Source organism: Oncorhynchus mykiss, chromosome 3 (genome assembly GCF_057628025.1).
Source record: "Oncorhynchus mykiss isolate SJ-2025 chromosome 3, ASM5762802v1, whole genome shotgun sequence".
Taxonomy (NCBI): domain Eukaryota; kingdom Metazoa; phylum Chordata; class Actinopteri; order Salmoniformes; family Salmonidae; genus Oncorhynchus; species Oncorhynchus mykiss.
This window is the reverse complement of record NC_143024.1, coordinates 93,839,483-93,851,982: the sequence shown is the minus strand read 5'-3', so window position 1 is coordinate 93,851,982 and position 12,500 is coordinate 93,839,483. Positions and strand designations below refer to the sequence as shown.

The 12,500-nt window shown below is 46.2% G+C and overlaps 1 protein-coding gene across 2 annotated transcripts in view; it reads left to right on the top strand.

Moving 5' to 3' along the window:
• Positions 1-646, top strand: part of LOC110520662 (desmin) — a 37,335-nt gene extending 36,689 nt beyond the window's left edge. For both annotated transcript variants that reach the window (XM_036975334.2, XM_036975333.2), the window contains one exon: positions 1-646. This exon is cut by the window's left edge and continues 715 nt beyond it. The gene's annotated coding sequence lies outside the window, so the exon portion shown is untranslated.
• The last annotated feature ends 11,854 nt before the right edge of the window (positions 647-12,500 follow it).

The following is a 12,500-nucleotide window of genomic DNA, read 5'->3' as shown; positions in this document are numbered from 1 at the left end:
TACCGTAATCAGAATACAATGTTACCGTAATCAGAAGGCAATGTTACCATAATCAGAATACAATGTTACCGAAATCAGAAGGCAATGTTACCATAATCAGAAAGCAATGTTACCGTAATCAGAAGGAAATGTTACCATAATCAGAATACAATGTTACCGTAATCAGAATACAATGTTACCATAGTCAGAATACAATGTTACCGTAATCAGAAGGCAATGTTACCGTAATCAGAATACAATGTTACCGTAATCAGAAGGCAATGTTACCATAATCAGAATACAATGTTACCGTAATCAGAATACAATGTTACCGTAATCAGAAGGCAATGTTACCATAATCAGAAAGCAATGTTACCGTAATCAGAAGGACATGTTACCGTAATCAGAAGACAATGTTACCGTAATCAGAATACAATGTTACCGTAATCAGAAGACAATGTTACCGTAATCAGAAGGTGGGAACAAGGTGGAATGAAATTCAAGTCAGGCCCAGGCCAGAACAGAACACGCATGGCTAGAGGGGATCTCCAGAATGCCAAGAGATGTATCTCTGTAGTCCACGTTTCTTTGTGTGTGTGTGTCAGAAAGAGTCTGCTTCACAATGTTTCACAGCCGATGATCTGAAATAAAATACAGTGTATGTTGATTTGGCTTTTATTTACCCCTTCACCTCTGTGTGTACATTACTATCAAGTGAGAGTAACATGATCAGTCAAGCGTGGGTCATATTTTATTTAGTGGATTAACGGTGGATTAACAGTGAATTAAAGGTGGATTTACAGTGGATTAACAGTGGATTAACAGTGGATTAACGGTGGATTAACGGTGGATTAACGGTGGATTAACGGTGGATTAACGGTGGATTAACAGTGGATTAACGGTGGATTAACAGTGGATTAACAGTGGATAGATGGTGGATTAATTGTGGATTAACAGTGGATTAAACCATGGATGTACTATAACAGATCTGAGCGTTTTACAGTGGAGGAACAATGATTTAGTTTCCTAGTTTCCATAGTAACCAGAGTGTAACGGCTTTCTTCCGTAGAAGGAGAGGAGACCAAAATACAGCGTGGTTAAACTTCATGGTTTTAATATGAGAAACTCAACATGAACACAAATACAAAACAATAAACGTGGCAAAACACAAAACAGTCCTATCTGGTGCAGAGAACACAAAGACAGGAAACAACCACCCACAAACCCCCAACCCGAAACAGTCCTATCTGGTGCAGAGAACACAAAGACAGGAAACAGTCCTATCTGGTGCAGAGAACACAAAGACAGGAAACAACCACCCACAAAACCCGAAACAATCCTATCTGGTGCAGAGAACACAAAGACAGGAAACAACCACCCACAAACCCCCCAACACAAAACAGTCCTATCTGGTGCAGAGAACACAAAGACAGGAAACAGTCCTATCTGGTGCAGAGAACACAAAGACAGGAAACAACCACCCACAAACCCGCCAACACAAAACAGTCCTATCCGGTACAGAGAACACAAAGACAGGAAACAACCACCCACAAACCCCCAACCCGAAACAGTCCTATCTGGTGCAGAGAACACAGAGACAGGAAACAACCACCCACAAACCCCAACACAAAACAGTCCTATCTGGTGCAGAGAACACAAAGACAGGAAACAGTCCTATCTGGTGCAGAGAACACAAAGACAGGAAACAACCACCCACAAAACCCGAAACAATCCTATCTGGTGCAGAGAACACAAAGACAGGAAACAACCACCCACAAACCCGAAACAGTCCTATCTGGTGCAGAGAACACAAAGACAGGAAACAACCACCCACAAACCCCCAACCCGAAACAGTCCTATCTGGTGCAGAGAACACAAAGACAGGAAACAACCACCCACAAACCCCCAACCCGAAACAGTCCTATCTGGTGCAGAGAACACAAAGACAGGAAACAACCACCCACAAACCCCCAACCCGAAACAGTCCTATCTGGTGCAGAGAACACAAAGACAGGAAACAACCACCCACAAAACCCGAAACAATCCTATCTGGTGCAGAGAACACAAAGACAGGAAACAACCACCCACAAACCCGAAACAGTCCTATCTGGTGCAGAGAACACAAAGACAGGAAACAACCACCCACAAACCCCCAACCCGAAACAGTCCTATCTGGTGCAGAGAACACAAAGACAGGAAACAACCACCCACAAACCCCCAACCCGAAACAGTCCTATCTGGTGCAGAGAACACAAAGACAGGAAACAACCACCCACAAACCCCCAACCCGAAACAGTCCTATCTGGTGCAGAGAACACAAAGACAGGAAACAACCACCCACAAACCCCCCCCCCCCCCCACCACAAAACAGTCCTATCTGGTGCAGAGAACACAAAGACAGGAAACAACCACAACACAAAACAAGCTACCTAAATATAGTTCCCAATCAGAGACAATGACTAATACCTGCCTCTGATTGAGAACCATACTAGGCCAAACATAGAAATAGACAAACTAGACATACAACATAGAATGCCCACCCAGCTCACGTCCTGACCAACACTAAAACAAGGAAAACACACACGAACGATGGTCAGAACGTGACACAGAGGTTATAATGCTAACAGTGCCACAGAGGTTATAATGCTAACAGTGGCACAGAGGTTATAATGCTAACAGTGGCACAGAGGTTATAATGCTAACAGTGGCACAGAGGTTATACTGGTGCTAACAGTGGCACAGAGGTTATACTGGTGCTAACAGTGGCACAGAGGTTATACTGGTGCTAACAGTGGCACAGAGGTTATACTGGTGCTAACAGTGGCACAGAGGTTATACTGGTGCTAACAGTGGCACAGAGGTTATACTGGTGCTAACAGTGGCACAGAGGTTATACTGGTGCTAACAGTGGCACAGAGGTTATACTGGTGCTAACAGTGGCACAGAGGTTATACTGGTGCTAACAGTGGCACAGAGGTTATACTGGTGCTAACAGTGGCACAGAGGTTATACTGGTGCTAACAGTGGCACAGAGGTTATACTGGTGCTAACAGTGGCACAGAGGTTATACTGGTGCTAACAGTGGCACAGAGGTTATACTGGTGCTAACAGTGGCACAGAGGTTATACTGGTGCAAACACAGAGACAGGAACAATCACCCACAAAACCCAACACCAAACAGGCTACCTAAATATGGTTCCCAATCAGAGACAATGACGAACACCTGCCTCTGATTGAGAACCATATCAGGCCAAACACAGAAACAGACAAACTAGACACACAACATAGAATGCCCACTCAGATCACACCCTGACCAAACAAAACATAGAAACATACAAAGCAAACTATGGTCAGGGTGTGACAAATATATATATTTATACCAACAGTAGTGCAACAACATTAAATCAATGACGATATCATTTTTGCTTGACTGAACAGATTTGGCAAAAAATTCAACAGCTGCATTAAAATAAAAAACAGAAATATCACATTTAAATAAGTATTCAGAACCTTTACTCAGCACTTAGTTGAAGCACCTTTGGCAGCGATTACAGCCTCCAGTCTTCTTGGGTATGACACACCTGTGTATGGGGCGGCAGGTAGTCTAGTGGTTAGAGTGCTGGATTAGTAACCGAATGGTTGCAAGATTGAATCCCCGAGTTGACCAGGTAAAAATCTGTGGTTCTGCCCCTGAACAAGGCAGTTAACCCACTGTTCCCCTGAACAAGGCAGTTAACCCACTGTTCCCCTGAACAAGGCAGTTAACCCACTGTTCCCCTGAAAAAGGCAGTTAACCCACTAGGCTGTCATTGTAAATAAGAATTTGTTCTTAACTGACTTGCCTAGGTAAATTAAATAAAAACATTTGGGAAGTTTTCTCCCATTCTTCTCTTCAGATCCTCTCAAGCTCTGTCATGTTGGATGGGGAGCGTCGCTGCACAGCTATTTTCAGGTCTCTCCAGAGATGTTCGATCGATCGGGTTCAAGTCCTAGCTCTGGCCTGGCCATTCAGAGACTTGTCTTGGCTGTGTGCTTATGGTCATTGTTCTGTTGGTAGGTGAACCTTCGCCCCAGTCTGAAGACCAGAGCGCTCTGGAGCAGGTTTTAATCAAGGAGATCTCTGTACTTTGCTCCATTTATCTTTCCCTCGATCCTGACTAGTCTCCCAGTCCCTGCCGCTGAAAAACATCCCCACAGCATGATGCTGCGACCACCATGCTTCATCGTAGGGATGGTGCCAGGTTTCCTTCAGACGTGATGCCTGGCATTCAGGCCAAAGAATTCAATCTTGGCTTCATCAGACCAGAGAATCTGGTTTCTTATGATCTGAGAGTCCTTTAGGTGCCTTTTGGCAAACTCCAAGCGGCTGTTGTGCTTTTTACTGAGGAGTGGCTTCCGTCTGGCCACTCTACCATAAAGGCCTGATTGGTGGAGTGCTTCAGAGATGGTTGTCCTTCAGGAAGGTTCTCCCATCTCCACAGAGGAACTCTAGAGCTCTGTCAGAGTGACCATCAGGTTCTTGGTCACCTCCCTGACCGAGGCCCTTCTCCCCCAATTGCTCAGTTTGGCTGGGCGGCCAGCTCTAGGAAGAGTCTTGGCTAGCTAGCTAACATTGCATCTAATTGGTTAGCCTTAGCTACCTGCAGATTCATACTACACCATTTCGTGTATGGTGGCTAGCTATGACAATCAGTTTCTATTGCTAGTACTGTATGGGTTGGGATTTTGGTTAATTGTTTAGCTAGATAGCTAGCTATGTTTAAACAAAAGACTCCACTACGCCAGATGACGACATGACCCATAAAGTTAGCCAGGTGTGTCTGGGGGTGATTATGGGTATCTATTATATTTTATGAAGATGTGTACATGTCGTGACAATAGCTAGATGTAGCTGGGGGTATTCTTGTAGCATTTCTTTCACATCGAAGTGTGTCTGGCTAAGCATCATCTAATAATTATAACATATTTTATCTGGACACATTCTGTTTTTGATATTGCATGTACTATGCAAGTAAGTATTTCACTGTATCCTGTGTCCTGTGCATGTGACAAATAAACGTGGATTTTATTTGATATAGTGTGTGTTTTACCAGATAAAGGCTAAGAGGACTAGATAAAGTGTATTTTTACCTGTAGTTTTTCCTTATTGTAGGCTACTACTTTTACCACTATTTTAGTCTCCTTACTCCCTCTGTTTAGCACATGGCCTCACATGTGAATTCTTAAAAGAGTCTAATGGTGGATAACATGTGTTGCTACTGTAGATGTAGAAACAACAAACTGCAGTAATAAAACTGCGTAGTCAGCGATTTTAGAATCATAATGTTTATCATATCCAGGTTCATACAAATACATGCTCAATACAAAAAAAGTACAATATTTAATACAAGGCTCAGATCTTCTGTTTAAGTTACCCCCTTTCCTTTGCACACATGACAGAATAATGCTTCAACTCATATTGTGCGTACCAAATGGCACACTTATACCTACATAGTGCACTACTTTTGACCAGAGCCCTATGGACCCTGAACAAAAGTAGTGCACTATATAGGGAATAGAGCGTCGTTTGGGACACACGGCTATGGAAAACCAACCCGCCGACCATAGACTAAAAGTGAAAATCGTGTAATCGTACTTCCTCATAAAAGCCTGGATACCGTCCGAGGTGTGCTACAGAGCAACGTACCAGACATCGCTCTGTTCAGTACCGTCCGAGGTGTGCTACAGAGCAACGTACCAGACATGGCTCTGTTCAGTACCGTCCGAGGTGTGTTACAGAGCAACGTACCAGACATCGCTCTGTTCAGTACCGTCTGAGGTGTGCTACAGAGCAACGTACCAGACATCGCTCTGTTCAGTACCGTCCGAGGTGTGTTACAGAACAACGTACCAGACATCGCTCTGTTCAGTACCGTCTGAGGTGTGCTACAGAGCAACGTACCAGACATGGCTCTGTTCAGTACCGTCCGAGGTGTGTTACAGAGCAACGTACCAGACATCGCTCTGTTCAGTACCGTCCGAGGTGTGTTACAGAACAACGTACCAGACATCGCTCTGTTCAGTACCGTCCGAGGTGTGTTACAGAGCAACGTACCAGACATGGCTCTGTTCACTACCGTCCAAGGTGTGTTACAGAGCAACGTACCAGACATCGCTCTGTTCAGTACCGTCCGAGGTGTGTTACAGAACAACGTACCAGACATCGCTCTGTTCAGTACCGTCCGAGGTGTGTTACAGAGCAACGTACCAGACATGGCTCTGTTCAGTACCGTCCGAGGTGTGTTACAGAGCAACGTACCAGACATCGCTCTGTTCAGTACCGTCCAAGGTGTGTTACAGAGCAACGTACCAGACATCGCTCTGTTCAGTACCGTCCGAGGTGTGTTACAGAACAACGTACCAGACATGGCTCTGTTCAGTACCGTCCGAGGTGTGTTACAGAGCAACGTACCAGACATCGCTCTGTTCAGTACCGTCCGAGGTGTGTTACAGAGCAACGTACCAGACATGGCTCTGTTCAGTACCGTCCGAGGTGTGTTACAGAGCAACGTACCAGACATCGCTCTGTTCAGTACCGTCCGAGGTGTGTTACAGAACAACGTACCAGACATGGCTCTGTTCAGTACCGTCCGAGGTGTGTTACAGAGCAACGTACCAGACATCGCTCTGTTCAGTACCGTCCAAGGTGTGTTACAGAACAACGTACCAGACATCGCTCTGTTCAGTACCGTCCGAGGTGTGTTACAGAGCAACGTACCAGACATGGCTCTGTTCACTACCGTCCAAGGTGTGTTACAGAGCAACGTACCAGACATCGCTCTGTTCAGTACCGTCCGAGGTGTGTTACAGAGCAACGTACCAGACATCGCTCTGTTCAGTACCGTCCAAGGTGTGCTACAGAGCAACGTACCAGACATCGCTCTGTTCAGTACCGTCCGAGGTGTGTTACAGAATAACGTACCAGACATGGCTCTGTTCAGTACCGTCCGAGGTGTGTTACAGAACAACGTACCAGACATCGCTCTGTTCAGTACCGTCCGAGGTGTGTTACAGAGCAACGTACCAGACATGGCTCTGTTCACTACCGTCCAAGGTGTGTTACAGAGCAACGTACCAGACATCGCTCTGTTCAGTACCGTCCGAGGTGTGTTACAGAGCAACGTACCAGACATGGCTCTGTTCAGTACCGTCCGAGGTGTGTTACAGAGCAACGTACCAGACATCGCTCTGTTCAGTACCGTCCGAGGTGTGCTACAGAGCAACGTACCAGACATGGCTCTGTTCAGTACCGTCCGAGGTGTGCTACAGAGCAACGTACCAGACATCGCTCTGTTCAGTACCGTCCGAGGTGTGTTACAGAACAACGTACCAGACATCGCTCTGTTCAGTACCGTCCGAGGTGTGTTACAGAGCAACGTACCAGACATGGCTCTGTTCAGTACCGTCCGAGGTGTGTTACAGAGCAACGTACCAGACATCGCTCTGTTCAGTACCGTCCGAGGTGTGTTACAGAACAACGTACCAGACATGGCTCTGTTCAGTACCGTCCGAGGTGTGTTACAGAGCAACGTACCAGACATGGCTCTGTTCAGTACCGTCTGAGGTGTGCTACAGAGCAACGTACCAGACATGGCTCTGTTCAGTACCGTCCGAGGTGTGTTACAGAGCAACGTACCAGACATCGCTCTGTTCAGTACCGTCCGAGGTATGTTACAGAGCAACGTACCAGACATCGCTCTGTTCAGTACCGTCCGAGGTATGTTACAGAGCAACGTACCAGACATCACTCTGTTCAGTACCGTCCGAGGTGTGTTACAGAGTAACGTAGCAGACATGGCTCTGTTCAGTGTTCAGGTATAGTTGAAAGGTCCTTATTAACAGTTGATCCGACACTCACCATGTTTACCGTTTCTATAACGCGCCGTCGTCAACAAATAACACAGTACTTACAAAACGCTAGCTGTCCTCAGAATACTCAGAACATCAATAAAACATAAATAGATTCATTCATAATTATTACATTAAAAGCAAGAACACATAATATATATATATATATACAACAATCAAATATGTACAATATTTACAAAGACATTGACTGACGTTTAGTCTCATAACAAGGGGAGAGAAACTGTTCCAATCAACACCCTCAAGCCCTTTTCACTATGTAACAAAAACCGAGAAAAAAGAGGAGAAGAGGAGAGGAGAGAAGAGACAAGAGAAGAGGAGAGGAGAAGAGAAGAGAAGAGAGGAGAAGAGATAAGAGAGGAGGAGAGAAGAGAGGAGAAGGAGAAGAGAAGAGAGGAGAAGAGATAAGAGAGGAGGAGAGAAGGAGAAGAGAAGAGGAGAAGAGAAGAGAAGAGAAGAGAAGAGAAGAGGAGAGGAGAAGAGGAGAGGAGAAGAGAGGAGAAGAGATAAGAGAGGAGGAGAGAAGAGAGGAGAAGGAGAAGAGGAGAGGAGAAGAGAAGAGAAGACAAGAGAGGAGAAGAGGAGAGGAGAAGAGGAGAGGAGAAGAGAGGAGAACAAAGGAGAAGAGAGGAGAAGGAGAAGAGGAGAGGAGAAGAGAGGAGAAGAGGATAGGAGAAGACAGGAGAGAGGAGAAGAGAGGAGAAGAGAGGAGAGGAGAAGAGATAAGAGAGGAGAAGAGGAGAGGAGAAGATAGGAGAAGAGGATAGGAGGAGAGGAGAAGAGAGGAGAAGAGATGAGAGGAGGAGAGAAGAGAGGAGAAGGAGAAGAGAAGAGAGGAGAAGAGATAAGAGAGGAGGAGAGAAGAGAGGAGGAGAGAAGAGAGGAGAAGAGGAGAGGAGAAGAGAGGAGAAGAGGATAGAAGGAGAGGAGAAGAGAGGAGAAGAGATAAGAGAGGAGGAGAGAAGAGAGGAGGAGAGAAGAGAGGAGGAGAGAAGAGACAAGAGAAGGATACTACTCAACATCTGGTGCTTGGCTCGTTGTAGTGTGTTCAACAGAGAGAGAGAGCAGAGTACACTTAATAAGGCATGAATTCACAGTTGTGTATTTATGCTGACGTTGACCTCCGTCACATCTGACTAACCACCAACACAAGGATACAATTTCACACTGGATAACAGGAAATAACAGTCTTGAGGCAAAGCTTTCAGTACCTTCTTCAGCATTTGAAATGATCTCCCCCTTCATATGGTGTACATGGTACGGTCCTAAACCTGACACAGAGGGAGATGTGTAATGTACCAACCAGTGGTGTAGCGGAGGGGAAACAAGTAAACGCGGTAGACGCGCTTTTTGCGACCCGGCGATCAGAATTTACCCATCTATAGTTTTACCACTACACCCCAGGAAGTAACCCAGGCGGTAACCCAGGTACTAACCCCAGGTACTAACCCCAGGAAGTAACCCAGGCGGTAACCCAGGTACTAACCCAGTTACTAACCCCAGGAAGTAACCCAGGCGGTAACCCAGGTACTAACCCCAGGTACCAACCCAGGTATTAACCCAGGTACTAACCCAGTTACTAACCCCAGGAAGTAACCCAGGTATTAACCCTAGGTACTAACCCAGATAGTAACCCCAGGTACTAACCCCAGGTACTAACCCAGGTATTAACCCAGGTATTAACCCAGTTACTAACCCACAGGTACTAACCCAGTTACTAACCCCAGGTAGTAACCCAGGTATTAACCCAGGTACTAACCCAGGTACTAACCCCCAGGTACTAACCCCAGGTACTAACCACAGGTACTAACCCGGGTATAACCCAGGTAGTAACCCAGGTACTAACCCAGGTATTAACCCAGGTACTAACCCAGTTACTAACCCCAGGAAGTAACCCAGGCGGTAACCCAGGTACTAACCCAAGTTACTAACCCCATGTAGTAACCCCAGGTACTAACCCAAGGAAGTAACCCAGGTGGTAACCCAGGTACTAACCCAGGTACTAACCCACAGGTACTAACCCAGTTACTAACCCCAGGTAGTAACCCAGGTATTAACCCAGGTACTAACCCAGGTACTAACCCCCAGGTACTAACCCCAGGTACTAACCCCCAGGTACTAACCCAGTTACTAACCCAGGGAATAACCCCAGGTAGTAACCCCAGGTACTAACCCCAGGTACTAACCCAGGTACTAACCCCAGGTACTAACCTCAGGTACTAACCCCCAGGTACTAACCCCAGGTACTAACCCAGGTAGTAACCCCAGGTACTAACCCAGGTAGTAACCCCAGGTACTAACCCAGGTAATAACCCCAGGTACTAACCCCAGTACTAACCCAGATACTAACCCCAGGTAGTAACCCAGATACTAACCCTAGGTACTAACCCAGGAAATAACCCCAGGTACTAACCGAGGTACTAACCCCAGGTACTAATTCCAGGTACTAACCCCATGTACTAATTCCAGGTACTAACCCCAGGTACTAATTCCAGGTACTAACCCCAGGTACTAATACCAGGTACTAACCCCAGGTACTAATTCCAGGTACTAACCCCAGGTACTAACCCAGGCACTAACCCAGGTACTAACCCAGTTACTAACCCAGTTACTAACCCCAGGTAGTAACCCAGGTAGTAACCCCAGGTAGTAACCAAGGTAGTAACCCATGTACTAACCCAGGTACTAACCCCCAGGTACTAATCCCAGGTACTAACCTCAGGTACTAACCCAGTTACTAACCCAGTAACTAACACCATGTAGTAATCCAGGTACTAACCCAGGTAATAACCCCAGGTACTAACCCAGGTATTAACACTAGGTACTAACCCAGGTAATAACCCAGGTAAGAACCCAGGCACTAACCCAGGTATTAACACTAGGTACTAACCCAGGTACTAACCCAGGTAAGAACCCAGGCACTAACCCAGGTAGCAGCCCCAGGTACTAACCCAGTAACTAACACCAGGTAGTAATCCAGGTACTAACCCAGGTAATAACCCCAGGTACTAACCCAGGTATTAACACTAGGTACTAACCCAGGTAATAACCCAGGTAAGAACCCAGGCACTAACCCAGGTATTAACACTAGGTACTAACCCAGGTACTAACCCAGGTAAGAACCCAGGCACTAACCCAGGTAGCAGCCCCAGGTACTAACCCAGGTAGTAACCCAGGTACTAACCTAGGTAGTAACCCCAGGTACTAACCCAGGTACTAACCCCAGGTACTAACCCAGGTGATAACCCAGATAATAACCCCAGGTACTAACCCAGGTAGTAAACCCAGGTATTAACCCAGGTAATAACCAAAAGGTACTAACCCCAGGTACTAACCCCCGGTACTAACCCCAGTACCAACCCCAGGCAATAACCCAGGTAGTAACCCCAGGTAGTAACCCAGGTACTAACCCCAGGTACTAACCCAGGTACTAACCCCAGGTACTAACCCAGGTACTAACCAGGTAGTAACCCCTGGTAGTAACCCCAGGTAGTAACCCAGGTACTAACCCCAGGTACTAACCCAGGTAGTAACCCCAGGTACTAACCCAGGTAATAACCCAGGTACTAACCCAGGTAGTAACCCAGGTACTAACCCCAGGTACTAACCCATGTAGTAACCCCAGGTACTTACCCAGGTAATAACCCCAGGTACTAACACAGGTACTAACCCAGGTACTAACCCGGGTACTAACCCAGGTACTAACCCGGGTACTAACCCAGGTAGTAACCCAGGTACTAACCCAGGTAGTAACCCCAGGTACTAACCCAGGTAGTAACCCCAGGTACTAACCCAGGTAGTATGCAGCTAATAACCCCAGGTACTATCCCCAGGTACCAACCCAGGTAGTAACCAAGGTAGTAACCCAGGTAATAACCCCAGATACTAAACCCAGGTAGTAACCCGGGTACTAACCAGGTAGTAACCCCAGGTAGTAACCCAGGTAGTAATCCCAGGTACTAACACAGTTACTAACCCAGGAAGTAACCCCAGCTACTAACCTAGTTACTAACCCCAACTAGACTTTACCTTCACAGCACAGAATGTGTCTAACGGACTTGTTGAGGTGATGTTACCTTATTCTACTGAGGTCTGGATGACTGTCACGTTGTGCAGCGCCATATTTTCCCAACTGAAACCCGTAGACCTGCATCGGCTACAGTAAGAAATGCATTTCTGATTTTTCTCTGAATATAAACACCACAATATTAATCTAACCAATGAAGCTACATTTCTAAAAATCCATCCCATAAAAGGGTTTAAAGTCTCTAGTACAGTCAATGTTAATAATCGTCAAATGCATTTATTAATTAAATCGCTTTAAAAAAAATTGAATCAAGGCTCCATTTTGTTATTTAGCTTTATAACTAAAATGTTTTGACTCTATTTAAAGACTTGGATGACTTGTACGCTGGGAGATGACATGTACAAATTGATGAGCGATTTAATAACTTAGTTTCTTAAAGATGCCCTCTGGTGGTCAAACTAGCACTAACCACCATTAATGGCAACAATGGCTGACAGGGGGGAGGGGAGGGGAGGGGAGGGGAGGGGAGGGGAGGGGAGGGGAGGGGAGGGAAGGAGAGGAGAGGAGAGGAGAGGAGAGGAGAGGAGAG